General features: G+C 46.0%; 1 pseudogene; it reads left to right on the plus strand.

Moving 5' to 3' along the window:
- The first annotated feature begins 311 nt into the window (after positions 1-311).
- LOC137750406 (zinc finger protein 75D-like) overlaps positions 312-17,552 on the plus strand; it is a 39,178-nt pseudogene continuing 21,937 nt past the window's right edge.

The following is a 17,552-nucleotide window of genomic DNA, read 5'->3' on the forward strand; positions in this document are numbered from 1 at the left end:
CCAGGTACCGGAGGAGGCTGTGAGAAGCGGCGGGAGGACAGCTCGGGCACTGGCAGGGGCGGGGACGTCACCCGGTGGGACTCCGGGTTACAAGTCGCCAGCCACCCACAACGACGAAGGAAGTAATGGCCGCGAGAGGGCGGCGACCGTGCAGGGCCCTCAGGCTCCGCGGGCCTGAGACTCCGGAACATCAACTCTCGCCACCAGGTAAACCCAGTTCGCGGCGGTGAGGACGCATTGACCTGCGAGGAGCCTCTCCCCGGAGTACGTCACTTCCCCTTCCGGTTTGATAGAGTGAGGGGTAGGGGTGGGGGTGGGTAAGCCCGTGGCGCAGGAACTGCTCCGGGCGGGCCGTCTGGGCCAGGCGAACCTAAGTGGTTCCGGGCCTGAGCCTCGGAACCCACCTCTGAGTGGCGCGGGGCGGGGAGCTGTCCTCAGAGCAGTGGCCGGACCGGCGGCGACTTGCGGTAGAGCCCCGGGAGGAGGGAGCGGCCTCCACGAAGCCAAGCCATCCGAGGTAACCTAGAAGCGGCTTCCGCTTCGGCGCAGGCTCCGGAGCCCCCGAGAGACGCCGGCCGCTGCAAGGCGGCCGGGGGTATTTCCGAGCCGGGCGGCAGGACTGTCTGGGGCGAGGCCCGCCGTCAGGCTCGTGAGGCCGCTCTCTCCAACGTTTGTGCGGGTGGCGCCCGGGGCCGCGCGGCGGGAGCCCGCTCGGACACTGCCCGCAGGCACAGTGCTCGCAGGCGCGCCCGGGCGGTCGTGTCCACTTTCCCGCCTCCGCCGGCGTTTCGTTTACTGGCTGATGTTACTGCGGGAGAAACGGGCGGTCCATCCTCAGTCAGATCAGCTTCCTCTGATGCAAAAGTCTGGGAAGTGTCCCCAGCACCTCAGAGTCATCGGGAGCCGGCCGTTTGTGAACACCGTGGCTTCCTGGGCAGAATTTCGGTGCCCTTTCCCCTAGATCACCTCAGGGAAAGTGAAACTCACGAAGCTTTCCTCAGCCTCGCTTAGAGGTCTAAATGAGCCCTGGAGAAAGGTAGCAGCTGAATGTAATCATCACCAACTAACATGCTGTCCTTTTTTTTCCAATTGACATTTGGATAAACATTTTGTGAACAAGGATCAGCTGTAATTTTTCCTAGGTCAAGTAATGAAAATTAAAAATTCAGGTATAAATCTTCTGCATGGTGTTCTTTATATATCTTACAAAGAAATGCCAAGATGAATGTAGAGCAACTAGTTACTTAATTGGGGGGTGCTTTTGAGAAGAATAAGGCTCCATTTTTCTGAATTACTGTTCTTCCATTCTGGTCTCATTGTTTCAGCTCTCCTGCCAGTTTTCATACAATGGAAAGGAGCACCTCAAATGGTCCAGCATCTTCCCAAAAGAACAAAGGTCATAGAAGTTGTACCCTCTTACTGAAGAGACTAGGATGATATGTTGAAATATAAGAGAAACTCAGAATAGTCTCCTGATCTTTCCTTTACACGGAGAGGATGGCATAGGAAGTGCATCAATTAAATCTTTGGATAATCCCCAAACTCCTTGGAGCCAGTGGGTACTAGTTTTTTCACCCACCAACCTCTCCTGATTTTTTTTTTTTAAGGCAAAGTAATTTATTTACATTTGTCTTCAATAAGTCCTGCTGTATTGCGTTGAATAATAGAAAAGGAGAGAAACAAGGGCTTGGCAGTTGATTTTTAAAGTTCATTTTTCTCTCATAATAAGTAACAAGTAGTAAAGTTCATGTGACTTTCTTATTGACATGCACTTTTTTTTTTCTCACTTTAAACCTTAGAAAGAAGAACCTTCTATTGGTTTTGTTCCAGACCAGACTGGGCCTCAGTTGTCAAAGATGGTGCTGGTGGTGTGTCCAACACAGGAGCCAAATTGTTCCTAGATCAGAATGATGACAGTAGATCTGAAGGTGGGTAAGTAGTTGAACCCTCAGATCAGGGCTCTGTGGGAGACCAGGGGACCTGTGACAGGGAGCTCCAGTCAGCATAAGAAATATGCCCCCCAAACGGATGGTCTCAGTCCCGAGAGGTCTCACTAGTACTTCTAGAGCTTCCTCTGTCATGATGGAGCTGGACCCAGGGAGGCTGTTGACCAGCTTCAGAAATTAAGCCCATGGTGGCTGAGGCCAGAGATTCAGTCAGAAGCGCAGATCTTGGAACTTGTGGTCCTAGAGCAGTTCCTGACCATTCTGCCCAGGGACACCCAGACCTGCATAAAGAAGCACCATCTACAGAGCATCGAGGAGGCTGTGGTCCTGGTAGAACACTTACAGAGGGAATCTGGTCAAATGAGGAATGGGGTGAGAAGAAAGATTCTTCATGTGTGCAGTGAAACAGGGTGAAGGTGGATGTATTGGGGCAGTTAATTGGGAAATAGGATGAATTAGGTCTCAGTTCTGTTGTTCCTTTAGGACATGTAAAGCAGGACGTGAAAGCACAGACCCACAGCCATAGTCAGTCCACAGGTTTCAGAGATCCTGGCAGACTTCCCTGGCCTTAGGGAGAGAGTTGCTTTTGGCCTTCTTTGGAGCCAGAGTGTGTTGAGGGTAATGAGCCTAGTCTGGCTTGGCGAAGGAGATGGGCCTCAAGTTCTTAGAAACAAACAAAAGACAATAAGGAGTTGGAGAGGACGGGACAGATCCAAAAAAGGAGTAATTCTCAGAGACCAAAGGAGAGTGAAGATACGAAAGAGAGGGAGAAACCAAACAACTAGAGGAAGACTGCCCAGGAAGAGAAAAAGTAGAAAGAAAACAGGGAAAGAAAGATTTGGAAATCCCAATAGAGTAGCTGAGAGAAGAAAGAGCGTGAGGGATAGTGTCCTCTGTACCGTAGACAAGGGCCTCCACTGCCCTCCCTCAGTGGTTGTTCCTTGGCTGTGCTGTGAGCGGGGATCCAGGGCATGCCCTTGGGCAGGTGGCGGCATACCAGCTGGCTTCACAGGCCTGCTCAGAATACCGGGAGGGCACACGTTTTGTGTCAGAATCATTTGGGGATAGGTTGGAGCCCTGACTCTTTCCTCTCACTTTTTTCTGCATTTTATCCCAAATCTCTGTGAGACTCTTCCCTGGCCATGTGGAAAATCTGGTTGACAGGACAACTTTTAAATTCAATTCCTTAATCTTCTGAGAGAGTTAGAGGACAGGAAACCACTAAGGCAAGAATCTAAGTTGGTAGAGAAAGTCTGTCAAGGCAGCATGAGAACAGGTGGCCTGTGCAACCCTGTTAGTGGTCTGAGCTGGGCTGGATGCAGAGGGTGGGGGCTGCTGTCTTGGAGGGCTGGCAGTAACCACACCTTTTTTCCTCTTCTGCCAATTTTCCTATATTTTGTGTATAGTTCTTGTGGAAAATTGGTGGTCCCGTATCTCTTTTAAGTCTCTGTGACATTTCCTTTAGTGTCTCCTTCTTCCCACAGTTTGCACTCTGCTTTTTCCTCCCTCTCCCACCAACTCCCAAACCAAAAGTAAGTTCCATGGTAACAAGGATGGGCATTATTTCTAGGTTGCAGACCATGAGCTGGGAAAGGAGGCAGTGCTCTTGGGAGAAACAGCAGAGGCCCTAGGCTTCAAGCTGAAGCCAGCAGAGGCCCAGCAAGTGGGCATGTCCCAGGACGAAGAATTTTGGAATACACACCAGAGTCTACAAGAGCTGCTGATCAGGAATACCCACAGAGAAACTGAGCCCATATGTGAGAGGGGTAAGGAACTTCACGTTACTTTCCTTCTCCTGGGAGCTGCGATAGTAATTTGTTAAACCAGAATGTTGTTACCACTCTCTTGCTTGTCCTGTGGATCTACTAATGCAGCCACGTTAGCAATTAGGATGCCCCCCAGGTTATGGTAGAGCAGACCAGGTGTGGGTTGGCCTAAGATACAGAAATCTCCAAACCACAGAATCCTGGTAATAACATCAGGAGTTCTGGTTTTAGAAAAGCAGAGAGGGTCAGTCTTACCTCGTGCTGAAAATATGGAAGGAATTGGGATCAGAATGGGTGGTTAGTGGCAGAATGTGAACACTATTTGAACCAGAAAAAAAGTAATAAATGATAAAAAAACAAAAAAACTACATCTCTTACTGTACACTGGATTCCCTGAGTATTTTGTTTTCAATTTATGTCACGAGAGGGTAATAAAAATTTTTTCCTTTCATTAATATGCTCATGAAAACTAGGGAACGTGTTTTAGAGGCTGGTAGTTCCATGGTTGTCATTTATAATGAGAGAGGCATTTCTGAGCAGCACACACACTTTTTTTTTTTTTTAATAAATTTATGTATTTATTTATTTTTGGCTGTGTTGGGTCTTCGTTGCTGCGCGTGGGCTTTCTCTAGTTGCGGCGAGCGAGGGCTACTCTTCCTTGTGCGCGGGCTTCTCATTGCGGTGGCTTCTCTTGTTGCAGAGCATGGGCTCTAGGCGTGCGGGCTTCAGTAGTTGGGGCACACGGGCTTCGTTGCTCCACGGCATGTGGGATCTTCCTGGACCAGGGCTCGAACCCATGTCCCCTGCATTTGCAGGCGGATTCTTAACCACTGTGCCACCAGGGAAGTCCAGCACACATACTTGTAAAGGTATCTTATCAATACTAAAAAAATCGGGGTCTTCTGTATTTTAGAAAAGAGCCTACCACGTTCAGAAACAGAAGCGAGAGAAATTACCTCTGCTGTTTTCACCCACAGCGGTGCCTGCTCACCGGATCCTAGCCTTTCCTGAACAGACAAACACCAAAGACTGGCCAGTGGCACCTGAGCTCATCTTGCCTGAGTCCCAGGTGAGCTGTGCTTTCCAGCTTCTTAGGGCTGCCTCTCCCTGCTGCCCTTGACCTGCACTGCCCAGCACGTGCTCAGAGGCGTGTTAACCCAGATGATCCCCCTGGGGAACTGGACACCTCTCAGATTGTTTGCTGATCCCTTGCCTCTTCCATTTCTGCCTCCTCACTTTAAAAAGTATCATGTGCTGTTCCTTTAGTTCCTGGCCTAACATACAAATCATGGGTCAGATGGTTGGGCTGCTTTTGAAGTGGCAAATACTGAGCTAAAGCCTATTTTCTTTTTAGAGCTTGTTGACATTTGAAGAAGTGGCCATATATTTTTCCCAGGAAGAATGGGAGTTACTGGATCCTACTCAGAAGGCCCTCTACAATGATGTAATGCAAGAAAACTATGAGACTGTCATCTCTCTAGGTAAAGATTCTCCCCTTCCCTTCATTGAATCTTTTTATTTATTTATTTTTTTTTAATTTATCTTTTTGGCTGTGTTGGGTCTTCGTTGCTGCACGCGGGCTTTCTCTAGTTGCGGTGAGCAGGGGCTACTCTTTGTTGTGGTGCACGGGCTTCTCATTGCAGTAGCTTCTCGTTGCAGAGCACAGGCTCTAGGCACGCGGGCTTCAGTAGTTGTGGCTCGCGGGCTCTAGAGTGCAGGCTTAGTAGTTGTGGCACATGGGCTTAGTTGCTCCGCGGCATGTGGGATCTTCCCGGACCAGGGCTCGAACTTGTGTCCCCTGCACTGGCAGGCGGATTCTTAACCACTGCACCCACCAGGGAAGTCCTGAATCTTTTTTTTTTAAAAATAATTTATTTATTTGGCTGTGTCAGACCTTAGTTGTGGCATGTGAGATCTTCGATGTGGCATGCAAGATGTTTCGTTGCGGCACGCGGCCTTCTCTCTAGTTGTGGCACACAGGCTCTAGAGCGCGCGGGCTCAGTAGTTGTGGCGCGGGCTTCGTTGCCCCGTGGCATGTGGGATTTTAGTTCCCTGACCAGGGGTTGAACCCCCGTCTGCTGCATTGGAAGGTGGATTCTTGACCACTAAACCACCAGGGAAGTCCTTTGCCCTTCCCTTTGCATAGGAGTTGAGTAATCTGTCATATTCTTGGTTTTCTCTGTGAGAGAGTCTCTGTTCCAGTTGCTTTTTTTTTATATATATACACAGATATATTTACCAGTTGCTTTTTTAAAAATTTTTTAAAATTTATTTATTTTTGGCTGTGTTGGGTCTTCGTTTCTGTGCAAGGCCTTTCTCTGGTTGTGGCAAGCGGGGGCCACTCTTCTCCTCGCAGTGCGCGGGCCTCTCTTGTTGCGGAGCACAAGCTCCAGACGCGCAGGCTCAGTAGTTGTGGCTCACGGGCCTAGTTGCTCCACGGCATGTGGGATCTTCCCAGACCAGGGCTTGAACACGTGTCCCCTGCATTGGCAGGCAGATTCTCAACCACTGCGCCACCAGGGAAGCCCTACCAGTTGCTTTTTGATTCTCAGATAGTGGTTCAGCAGGGAAAAGGTGTAACCAGTTCACCTGGGAGCTTTTGCCAAGTTCACATGCTCATTCCTTATCCAGAATTTTTGTTCCCTTCCCTCCAAATTTGCTTTGCTCTTCTCTTTCCCGTCTCCCTAAAGGACGCTACCATTCACCCAATATTTCAGGCCCGAAAACCTATGGATCATTCTTTACCGTGATCTTGCCATCCTACCCCACTACTAGGTCATCGCTAATCATCTTGGCTCCACCCTCACAGTGTAGCTTGAATCGGATCATGTCTCAGCCTCTTGTGCTGTTAGCATCCTTGTCTCAGCCACAAGGTTCGCCTCAATACTTTCTAACTGCCACCCACTGCCACCACTCCTGCCCTCCCACAATCAGTTTTCCACACAGCAGCCAGAGTCTTTTAAAACCTAATCATGGGGGGCTTCCCTGGTGGCACAGTGGTTAAGAATCTGCCTGCCAATGCAGGGGACACGGGTTTGAGCCCTGCTCCAGGAAGATCCCACATGCTGCAGAGCAACTAAGCCCTTGCGCCACAACTACTGAGCCTGCGTGCAACAACTACTGAAGCCCACTCGCCTAGAGCCTGTGCTCTGCAACAAGAGAAGACATCACAATGAGAAGCCCACACACTGCAACAAAGAGTAGCCCCCGCTTGCTCACCGCAACTAGAGAAAGCCCACGCACAGCAACGAAGACCCAACACAGCCAAAAATAAATAAATAAAGTTATTTTAAAAAAAAAAACAACCCTAATCATGGGAAATTCCCTGGTGGTCCAGTGGTCAGGACTCTGCCCTTTCAGTGCCAAGGGTGTGGGTTCAGTCCCTGGTCGGGGAACTAAGATCCTGGAAGATGCAGGGTGTGGCCAAAAAAACCAAACCTAATCAGATGATGACATTTTCTGCTTAAAAACTTTACGATAACTTCTCATCACATTCAGTATAAGACCCAAATTCCTTACCAAGGCTTCCTCCACGATCTGGCCCCTCCTCATCTCCCTGCTGTCGTCTCCTGCCACTCGTGCCCTTGCTCTGGCCTCTCTGTTCACACTGCTCATCTTGCTGTTTCATGGGCTTGGTGTGCTCATTTCTTTCCCCTTCCCTGTGCCTGGCACACTTTTCTGCCATATGACAAAACTCTCAGTTTAGGGTTCTGCTCAAAATATCACTTTTTTTTTTTTAATATATATTTATGTGGCTGTGCAGGGTCTTAGTTTCGGCACTCTGGATCTTTAGTTGCAGCATGCAGGATTTTTAGTTGCAGCATGCAAACTCTTAGTTGTGGCATCTTAGCTCCCCAACTATGGATCGAACCCGGACCCACTGCATTAGGAGCATGGGTCTTAACCACTGGACCACCAAGGAAGTCCCTCAAATATCATTTTCTAAGAGAGGCTTTTCACATAGCCTTATCTAAAATAGCTTCACAGAAGCAGAATCTTAAATGTTCTCTTACCCTGCTTTAGTTTTCTTCAAAACATTTATCACTTCCTGATATTTTATTTGTGTGTTTATTGACGTTAGACTGTCTCACTGTGCACTAGAATATAAGCTCTGTGAGATCGGGGGACTTGGCTTATTCACCACTGTATCCCTAGCACATAGAGGGTGCCTGGTGCACCATAGCCACTCAGCACATATGTATTGAATGACTGAGTGATGAATGCTTTCCATACTTGGCAGTGTGATTTAGAGAAAGTCCACTAAGTAATTCTGGTCTGTTTCCTCCACCTGGATGTGAACCAGTGAGCTATAGGAGTGGTAGAAATCTTTACTGGTGCAGTGTCTGGTACCTGAGAACTCAATTGAAACTTGCTATAATATAACAGGAATCACTTGTGTTTATGATACCCAGCCCACTGACCTTCACATTGACTCCCTTAGACCTGGCCTTATCCAGTATGAGTCTTCCTAAAGAGGTAATAGGACCAGCCTGTATTTCCTGTAGCCTCTGGAGTTTGGTTACTGCTTAGTTGAATATGGAGTATTGGTTTCAGAAGATGGGGAACACGCAATGAATTCGCATACCCTTTTCATAGATCTAGCTTAGGTTTATTTCCCAGTCTTCTTTTTTTTAATTTTTATTTATTTATTTATTTATTTATTTATGGCTGTGTTGGGTCTTCGTTTCTGTGCGAGGGCTTTCTCTAGTTGCGGCAAGCGGGGGCCACCCTTCATCGCGGTGCACGGGCCTCTCACTGTCGCGGCCTCTCCTGTTGCGGAGCACAGGCTCCAGACGCGCAGGCTCCGTAATTATGGCTCATGGGCCCAGTTGCTCCACGGCATGTGGGATCTTCCCAGACCAGGGCTCAAACCTGTGTCCCCTGCACTGGCAGGCAGAATCTCAACCACTGCGCCACCAGGGAAGCCCCTATTTCCCAGTCTTTACATACCCACTCACAAATGCAGTCTAGTGTAAACTTAATATTGGATATGAGACTCTCCATTTAACCATTCAGGATAAGAAACTGTTAAAGTATCTTTTGCTCTTCCTGAAGTAGTCTGGAATTAGTGAACCATTGTTAGTTCCAGTCACTGACCTCAGTTTTTTATTTCACAGCATTATTTGTGCTCCCCAAAACTAAAGTGATCTGCTGCTTAGAGCAAGGGGAAGAGCCATGGGTTCAAGGATCCCCAGTGTTCAAAGACAGTCCCGGAGAGCTGTTTTCAGGTAAATATACCATGGGAAGAGGAGAAATGTGCCTTGGTAGGAACCTTTACAAGGGCTTAACATTTTAAGATTCTACTTCCCTATTTTTCTTTAAATCAGTGAATATTGCGGTTTTTTCTATTCCCATGGTTTTCTTGCTCTGACATACAGTTGGCTGATTCTTATGTTTATTCCAACAGAGATAAAGATGAAAAATGACACTGAAAATCATCAACCTATATGTTTTTCTGACTTAGAAATACAAGCATCAGGAGACATAGTATCAAAAAAAGCCAGTGTGAATGTTCATCAGAAAACAATGGGCAAAGAAAATCATGGTGATATGCATAGGGTGGGGAAATGGCACCAAGATTTTCCAGTGAAGGAAAGAAAGAAATTTTCAAACTGGTGGGAAGAAGAGCTGCTGAAACTTATTGAGCTTCACAAGAAAGAACGTGCAGGAGAGAAGCCTTTTAAATGTCAGGAATGTGGGAAAAGCTTCAGAGTTAGCTCTGACCTTATTAAGCACCAAAGAATTCACACTGAAGAGAAACCATATAAATGTGAACAGTGTGATAAGAGGTTTAGATGGAGGTCAGATCTTAATAAGCACTTAACAACACACCAAGGAGTAAAGCCATATAAATGCTCATGGTGTGGGAAAAGCTTCAGTCAAAATTCACATCTCCACACACACCAAAGAACTCACACTGGAGAGAAGCCCTTTACATGTCATCAATGTGGAAAAAAATTCAGTCAAAATTCCCACCTTATTAAACACCGGAGAACCCACCTGTAGCACATGCAGGAGAAGCTTCAGTAAGTGCTCAAGACTTTGACACCAGAAACCTTGACACCAGTGAAGGAAAGCTTGTTCAGTGTCCTTAGTCTACAGACATATACCAAGCGGCGCTTGACCCTGAAGTTTATGAAAAAATGCAAAATTAAGAAGCATGAAGAATTTTTCACCAGTGGAAAATTTGGAGATGTAAACGTCATGTTTCACAGAAAGAAATCAGGGTTGACTGTGGCGGGGAAACGTTAATAGTTGTACTACTTATACTGTTTTTACTTAGAACTTTCACTGAATTCCTTAGCAAAAAAAGTGTTCTAAGAATATTCTGAGTAAGGGAAAAAGCGGGTTTGGGATTGTACCTGGCAAAATAGCAAAATCAGCTTGAAAATAGCAGATGCAATCATGAATCATCAGTCTTCTGTGGTCCTCCCCAGCCACTCTTAAGCACATATGATAGAAACATTTGTAGCATGGTCTTCCAAAACAAAAAGCAGTAATATACATGTTTCATTGCATACCATTGTCTTCCAGTTAGCAGACTTACAAATTTCAGTAGTCTCATGAGGTAGAAATGAATTCTAATGTAAAGTTTTCCAAGAACCAAATTGGATTTTCTTACTCTTTTGTCATTGGACAGTGTTCACAAAGTTGACCTGGTTCTGAGTTCCTTCTTGAACATTTTAGCAACTATATCTCTTGAGTCCTGTTAGCACAGTTTTTACTGTGATGAAATCATTTACTTCACTGTTAGAGAATTTGCCAGGTGAACTAATAATGCACTATCATTGCCTCTCATTTGTGGTGTTCGAAAAAAGGAGAATATCTCTAATGAGATCATGTGGACATGGGTTGGAATTTTTAGCCATTCGGTATATTTTAGATGAAAAGAAGAATTTTCTGCAATTAAATGGACTCCTTACCTCACAATGCCAATTGGATAAAACAGCCATAAACATGAGCACTTTCCTGAAGCTCATGGAAATTAATGGGAATTCAGGATCAACTTCTCAGGTTTTTGTCTGTTTGTATTTTAACTTGGCTTTTGTTTGTTACTAAGAACAATAAGAAAGTTATGTTTGGGAACTGAAGTGTATGCAGTAGGGAGGATCCTGTGAGTCACTGGGGATGGTGCTCTGGGAATTCAGTGAGCAGGAGACCAAGTTCCCAAAAGGAAAGGTTTGGGAACTGATGTTGAGTGGTAGGCAAGGATAGGTGAACCTGCATCTGCCTTGGTTGACTTACACTGTAAACTGTAAACAGGCAGGGTCTTCCAGTTTCTGTTTTCTCCAGCATAGCATAGAATGCCAAAAATCTCTATGGGCTGTGGATTTTCTTATAACACCTACAGCAGTGTTTCAGATGTGTTCCTGTTAGAGCTTTCAGGTAGTATTAGGAAAGAGGTTAAATGATCTCTTACAAATCTCTTATAAAAAGGGAAGTTAGGTTCAAAGAGATCCAGAGGCTTGTTAAGACCCCATAGCTAGTGGGTCTGTTGGCTGTCACTTAGCTGCATCAGTCAGGCCTGAGGGCAGGATTAGCAGGACTGATCTGTATGTTGTCCCTGCCCAGCCAGCCTGGATGACACTGTATCATATCTATTTCTATTTCTAGCTTGTAAAACATTCCTGTTTCTTGATTGGTTACTGAAACACTCTTAAATCTCTGGTTTCCTTATGAAATAGAGATAACACTCAACTCAGGTTTTTTTGGGGATTAGAGGGGTTGATGAAGGAAAAGCACCTAACGGCCTGGGCAATAGCAGGGTCTCAGTCAGTGTGCATGTCCTTCCCTTTCCCCTGGTCCCCAGTGGTATGTTGGGTGGACTGACTACATTCAAGGAGCAGATGCATTTGTGGCTGTTGCAGCTCCTTCCAGGAGCTGAGCACTCGTGGTGGTGGTTTGCTCGGTTGATTTGGTCCTTGGCTTCAGTGCTTTATGGTGTAAGTCACCTGAGGTTTTGGTCTGCCGCTGTCAGCAGGATTTCATTTTCTTCTCTAAGATGATCTGTACCAGTATACCAATGTGCTTATTTCTTAAGCTCAGCCAGCTCTGCAGCTCTGGTCTGCATAGATCTTACCCAACAGTCTCAGCCTTACACCCCTGGGACTCTGTTTCTTCTCCCAAGATATACATGTGGATTTCTTGCTGACACTGCATTCATTCATTCAAGTTAATGAGGGCCTATTATGTGCCCAGGTAGTCTTCTAAACTAAGGTTATAGTAGTGGACAAGGAGACAAAATGCATATCCTCATGGAGCTTGTATCCTAGTGAACAGTAAGAAGGGAGTGGTTAGACTTTTTTCTCCTTGCAGTTAGCATACTGAGATAGTTTTGAGCAATGGGTGTGAGCAAAAGTTTCCCTTCTCGGTGCAGGACTCTCTAGTGCTGTCTTTTCCTGCCTCAGTCATATAAGCACATAGAGAGGAGTCACAAGATCAGAACAGTCTGGAATGCCGAGCCCCTCACATTGGGGAGGGGTATCTGTTCCAGAGAGTCTCCCAGACCTATAATGGACTGTAGGAATGAGAAATAAACTTTTGTTGTGTTAAATCACTGGTATGTTGGTGCTATGTGTCTCTGCAGCATAACCTGGCCTGTCAGTAAGACTGTCTATTCTGCTAGAGCTCAGGAAACTTCTTTGTCATTCCACCTGGTCTTTGGTCCTTGGAAGAGATCTGGTTTCCTCTAGATGCTCCACTAAGCTGGTGTAACACTGATGGGAACACTTAGGAGCTTATAAGACTGTAAGTGATGGGAAAGACAGACTGCTTGCTTGCTTACTGGGGACAAATCCTGTAGAGGTCAGTTGTTGAAGTGGACGAGGCAACCATCTGTCCCTCTCTCTGGCCTATTCCATTTTTTTTTTTTAATTATATTTTTGGCTGCCTTGGGTGTTTGTTGCTGCGCATGGGCTTTTCTCTAGTTGTGGCGAGCGGGGGCTACTCTTCGTTGTGGTGCACAGGCTTCTCATCGGGTGGCTTGTTGCAGAGCACAGGCTCTAGGCACGCGGGCTTCAGTAGTTGTGGCACTCGGGCTCAGTAGTTGTGGCTCATGGGCTCTAGAGCGCAGGCTCAGTATTTGTGGCACATGGGCTTAGTTGCTCCGCAGCATGTGGGATCTTCCTGGACCAGGGATCAAACCCGTGTCCCCTGCACTGGCAGGCAGATTCTTAACCACTGTGCCACCAGGAAAGTCCTGGCCTTATTCCATTTCGCTGTCTTTGTCCCCCCTCTGTTCCACTGCTCCACAGCCCCACATGCACAAGAAAGGCTTCTGTTGATCAGTGGGCTAGGGAGAGGTTAGGGGTTTCTTTCCATTCCTAAGTCAGTGCAGTAGACTTCAAGGAATGGTTTGGTAAATAGCTCTGTTGTACCTTCTGTGAATTGTGCCTCAGAAAACACGGGACGGAGATCACCAAGTTTTCCCAGATTGTTGTAAAGAGGAAGGTGGCTTCTTTTCCTGGACTGAAAGGTAACAGTTGGGAAGAAGCTTGGACAGGAAAACAAGAGCAGGGCACTCCAGCTGGGGAATGAGAAACTTCCAGTGGGAAAGTTCTAGCTTAGCCACTAATCAGCACAATGTTTTACTACTACATATGTTTTGGAATTAGGGTTGGATGTATTCAGGTTGGAAGAAGGCATTTCTATACCTCATCACAGCGATGAGAGCCGATTACTAAAACAACAAGGTAAAACCAAAACTGTGAGGCTTCGTTTAAAAATGAAATCAGACACAACCCTAGGTTCAGCCTCAAACAGTGTTAAAGTTCTCACTAATATGACCTGCATAATCAGATTTCTAGAACAAACCAGAAGGTGCTTTGTTTTTGTGTGTCCAGTTAACAGCCTTATAGAGGCTCCAAGGTTGGTTCTGAGAATTGGATCACTGACCTAGCCTAGTCCCCAAATCCTCGACCCCTTCTCTGCACGGGTCCCAGTGGCCACGGTCCTGGGAACAATGTATACCCAGAGTTCTCACCATTAAGCTGACTGTAACCTCAAGCTGATCTTGAGAATCTCAACTATCTTTTAACTGGAGGGGAAGTACAGGAGGAGAGCTTGGATAAAACAAACTGCTTAGGGTTTCGATCAGCTTTTGAAACTAAGAACAGTGTTTAATTGCGCTGGAGATCTTTAGAGGAGGAATGCTAAGCAGCCTTTTCTATCCAGCTGGACAGTTGGGATAATAAAAAGCTTTGAACACCATAAAGGATTTTCCAGACATTCGTTCAGCCACTCCACAGACAAGTGTTTACTGAGCATCTTGTGCATTTCCTGGCTCGTTCCCACTCACGTGTAATGGATCAAGGCTGCCCATTACTTTTCTCTCAGGAGCTTTCCCTCTAGTGCTTACAGTGGATTATTTGCTGAAGGCCTCCTCAAGTTCTTTCTGTGGGTTCTCTCCTGTACAGTCTCTGAAGTGCCCTGAGTAGGAAGTGCTGAAGCTTTACCCACGTTCTGTCTCTAGGGTTCTTTCCAAACAAGTACAGAAGCATTTTGTTGCTCTATCTATTCCACACTTGTCACTTTTATAGTTTCTTCCTTGTGTGGGTTCAATGGAGAGCAAGACTGGAGCACTGTTTAAAGCATCTACCGAACCCGATGTATGTGTAGGGTTTGTGTATGAATTCTCCAGTGGACAAGGGTATTGGGCTGTACTGAAGTTCTTTCTGCAGTCAAGCGTCTATAAGGCTTTCCTTCTGTATAAATCATCCATATCTGATAATGCCTACACTTCACTTAAAGCAGTTCTCCCATCTGGCTCTTGTGAGAGGAATTATGCAAGCAAGCTCTTGTCTTTCACTCAGTTTCGGATTTAGGAAAACTATCAGAATCGCTTTTCATTTCCACCACAGTAGGATTATGAATCTTGAATTGCACAGATCTAAGCACTAATACAAAAATAAGGTTTATAGTATTTGAATACCCTGAACCTTCAAGGAAATACTTGGTAAGAAATCTTTCTGTTGAATTTTTTTAACCAATGAATGTAATATTTCCAGCATCATGATTTTCACACTAAGCATTTGTCCATGACTTGTACAAGCAAAACAGTTTCAAAGCATGTGAAAAAATGAAAAAGTGGAGGATCTTTAATGTTCACAAAGAGAAGAGTTATTAGATATTTAAAGCTTCAGAACAATCTTTTTTAAAATGTTAGTAGCTTAAGGAACAATAGGTTCTCACACAGAGGAGTTATAGAAATGTGTTTTAATGTTTCCTTCTTCCTGTAACTTCCTGTTGAGTAAGCATTACCCAGCATCAAAGCTATTTATCCTCCTTAAAGGAGGAGCTCATATTTCCAGTCTTACTCTTCTTTGAGTTAAGAGGCGCTTCTACAGTATTCTCCTCTTGGATCTCTCCACAGCTCCCACAGTTTGAAATCCAAGCTTGCACAAGGGCTCTGTCTTCCCTTGACCTTCACTCTTATACCAGTCAGTCATGTCTGCACTTAACCATTCTGAGCATTGTGTTTATTCCCTTCATAGGAAGTATCACAAGGCAGGGTTATTTGGTTTGTTTGCTTGCTTTTGTCTGTCTTAACCCATTAGAATATAAGCATCAGGAGGGCAGGGGCTTTGTCTTATGTAGCCTTCAGTGTTGGGCACAAAACTGACATATAATAAATACAAGGATGAAAATACAGTTGATTCTTCAACAACGCGCAGGGTAGGTTAGTTGCGCCAACTCCTACACAGTTGAAAATCTGTGTATAACTTTACAGTTGGCCCTCTGCATCTGTGGTTCTGCATCTGCAGCTTCAGCCAACCATGGATCATGTGCTGTGGTAGCTATTTATTGAAAAAAGTCCACATGTAAGTGGAGCCTTGCAGTTCAAACCCATGTTCTTCAAGGGTCCACTTATATCAAACGGAAAAAAGCTGCCACAGCCACCTGAACATTAGCTTTGGTTACTCAGAGCACCCCCTGGCCCAGTGTTCTCCCTTCTTCAGGTATTGAGTGCTTGACAAATGTGTGATGGCCATGAGTCCTGGTCTTGTTCTTTATCAGGAGAGATGGAAGAGAAGAGCATGCAGGCCCTCTGAAGGAATGCACAGAGGATTCCTATGTTGGGGACTTTGGAATGTCTAAGGCTATCATTCCATCTGAATGAATGCTCTAGCTTGGAGCTCAGGGAACTTCACCCTGGAATAGGAAGACTGGATTCCAAGTGCACCCCAAGGAAAGCACCTCCACTCGGGTTGCCTGTCCTCTCAGCACCCACCCCCACCGTGTCTGCTCTCCAACACTTGCTGTTAGCAAGGGCCTGAATGCCCACACAGACCTAGGGGTCTTGCAGGCACTCAGCACATCTCTTCCCAAGGACTCGCTCAACACCGAGGTGTATAGAAGGACCTGGAAGGGGCCTTGGAAATCTGTTCTGTCAGTGGGTACCAAATGTAGGTAGAGAACAATGTGAGATATGCAGAGCTATTCCATGAAAAAAGTACTAGGCACCCAAGTAAATCTGGGGACAGTGGGTTAAAGTCAATGTTTTGTTATAGGAGGACTTCTCAGTGTTTATGTTTAAATATACAGTGTAGGGCTTCCCTAGTGACACAGTGGTTAAGAATCCGCCTGCCAATGCAGGGGACACGTGTTTGAGCCCTGGTCCAAGAAGATCCCACATGCCACTGAGCAACTAAGCCTGTGTGCGACAACTAATAAGCCTGCGCTCTAGAGCCCTCGTGCTACAACTCCTGAGCCCGCGTGCCTAGAGCCCATGCTCCACAACAGGAGAAGCCACCGCAATGAGAAGCCCGCGCGCTGCAAGGAAGAGTAACCCCCACTAGACGCAACTAAAGAAAGCCCGGGTGCAACAACGAAGACCCAACGCAGCCATAAATAGATAGATAGATAAATTTATTTTTAAAAATTAAATGTACAGTGTAAACTCCGGGTCAAAGGAGAGGAGTATAAGCACGCAGTGATTGCCAGCCTTATTTGATCGTGGTGGTGGTGGTGGGTGTGTGACATTCACACCTAACATCCATCTCTCAGATAGTTTTGTGGAATACCAGTTTGGGAAACACTGACCTAGTTAATCCTTTCACCATTATGGAAACTTGAGAGACTATCTGAATTAGTGGAACAAAATTAGATCCCACGCCACCTGGCTCGCAATTAAATGCCCTTTCCTCTACACCACACAGCCTCTTGGGTAGTGGGACAGGCATCACCATTAAACATTAGGAAGGTGAAGCTTCAGGTCCCATGGTTAGATATTGCGGGCAGAGTAGAACTAGTACCCGTGCATTCTCTTTCTAGGAGAGAACTTGGAGACTTCTCTCTTGCAAGGGCCCCAGCCAAAGAATTTGTTTCTCGAAGGTCAATGCAAGCAATTGTGTTTGGCATCTTCTGTATCTAGTAGAAGATCCAAACGTTTAGCAACAACAGTCTCAATTGCTTCCAGCGTCTGCTATGCAACGAGTGTTTTACACACAAGGGTTTGGAAAATGGCACTTCACTTTTACAAAGCTGACAACCCAGTATAAGATCTTTCAACTTCAAAGCTTATCTACTCCCCAGGAGGGGTGAAGAACAGGGACCATCAGTCCCACTTGAGACATCAGGTATATAAGACAAATTTCAGGAAGTGGTTGCCTTAAGATGTGTTGCAGAAGATGCAGGGAGGGAATTGAGATTTCCTGGTTCCCAGTTTAGATACCACAAGAGTTCTAGGAAGAAAGTAAATTGTTGTCCATGCATGTTGTGGAGCAGGATTTAGGAGTCAGGGCTCCTGACTGATTCCTTATTACCCATTCTTCTCCTCAGGCTGTCTGAGACAGACTGCCAGGGCTCCATTCCACCACCATCCCGACCACTCATATCAGCC

Source organism: Eschrichtius robustus, chromosome 16, assembly GCF_028021215.1.
Source record: "Eschrichtius robustus isolate mEscRob2 chromosome 16, mEscRob2.pri, whole genome shotgun sequence".
Taxonomy (NCBI): domain Eukaryota; kingdom Metazoa; phylum Chordata; class Mammalia; order Artiodactyla; family Eschrichtiidae; genus Eschrichtius; species Eschrichtius robustus.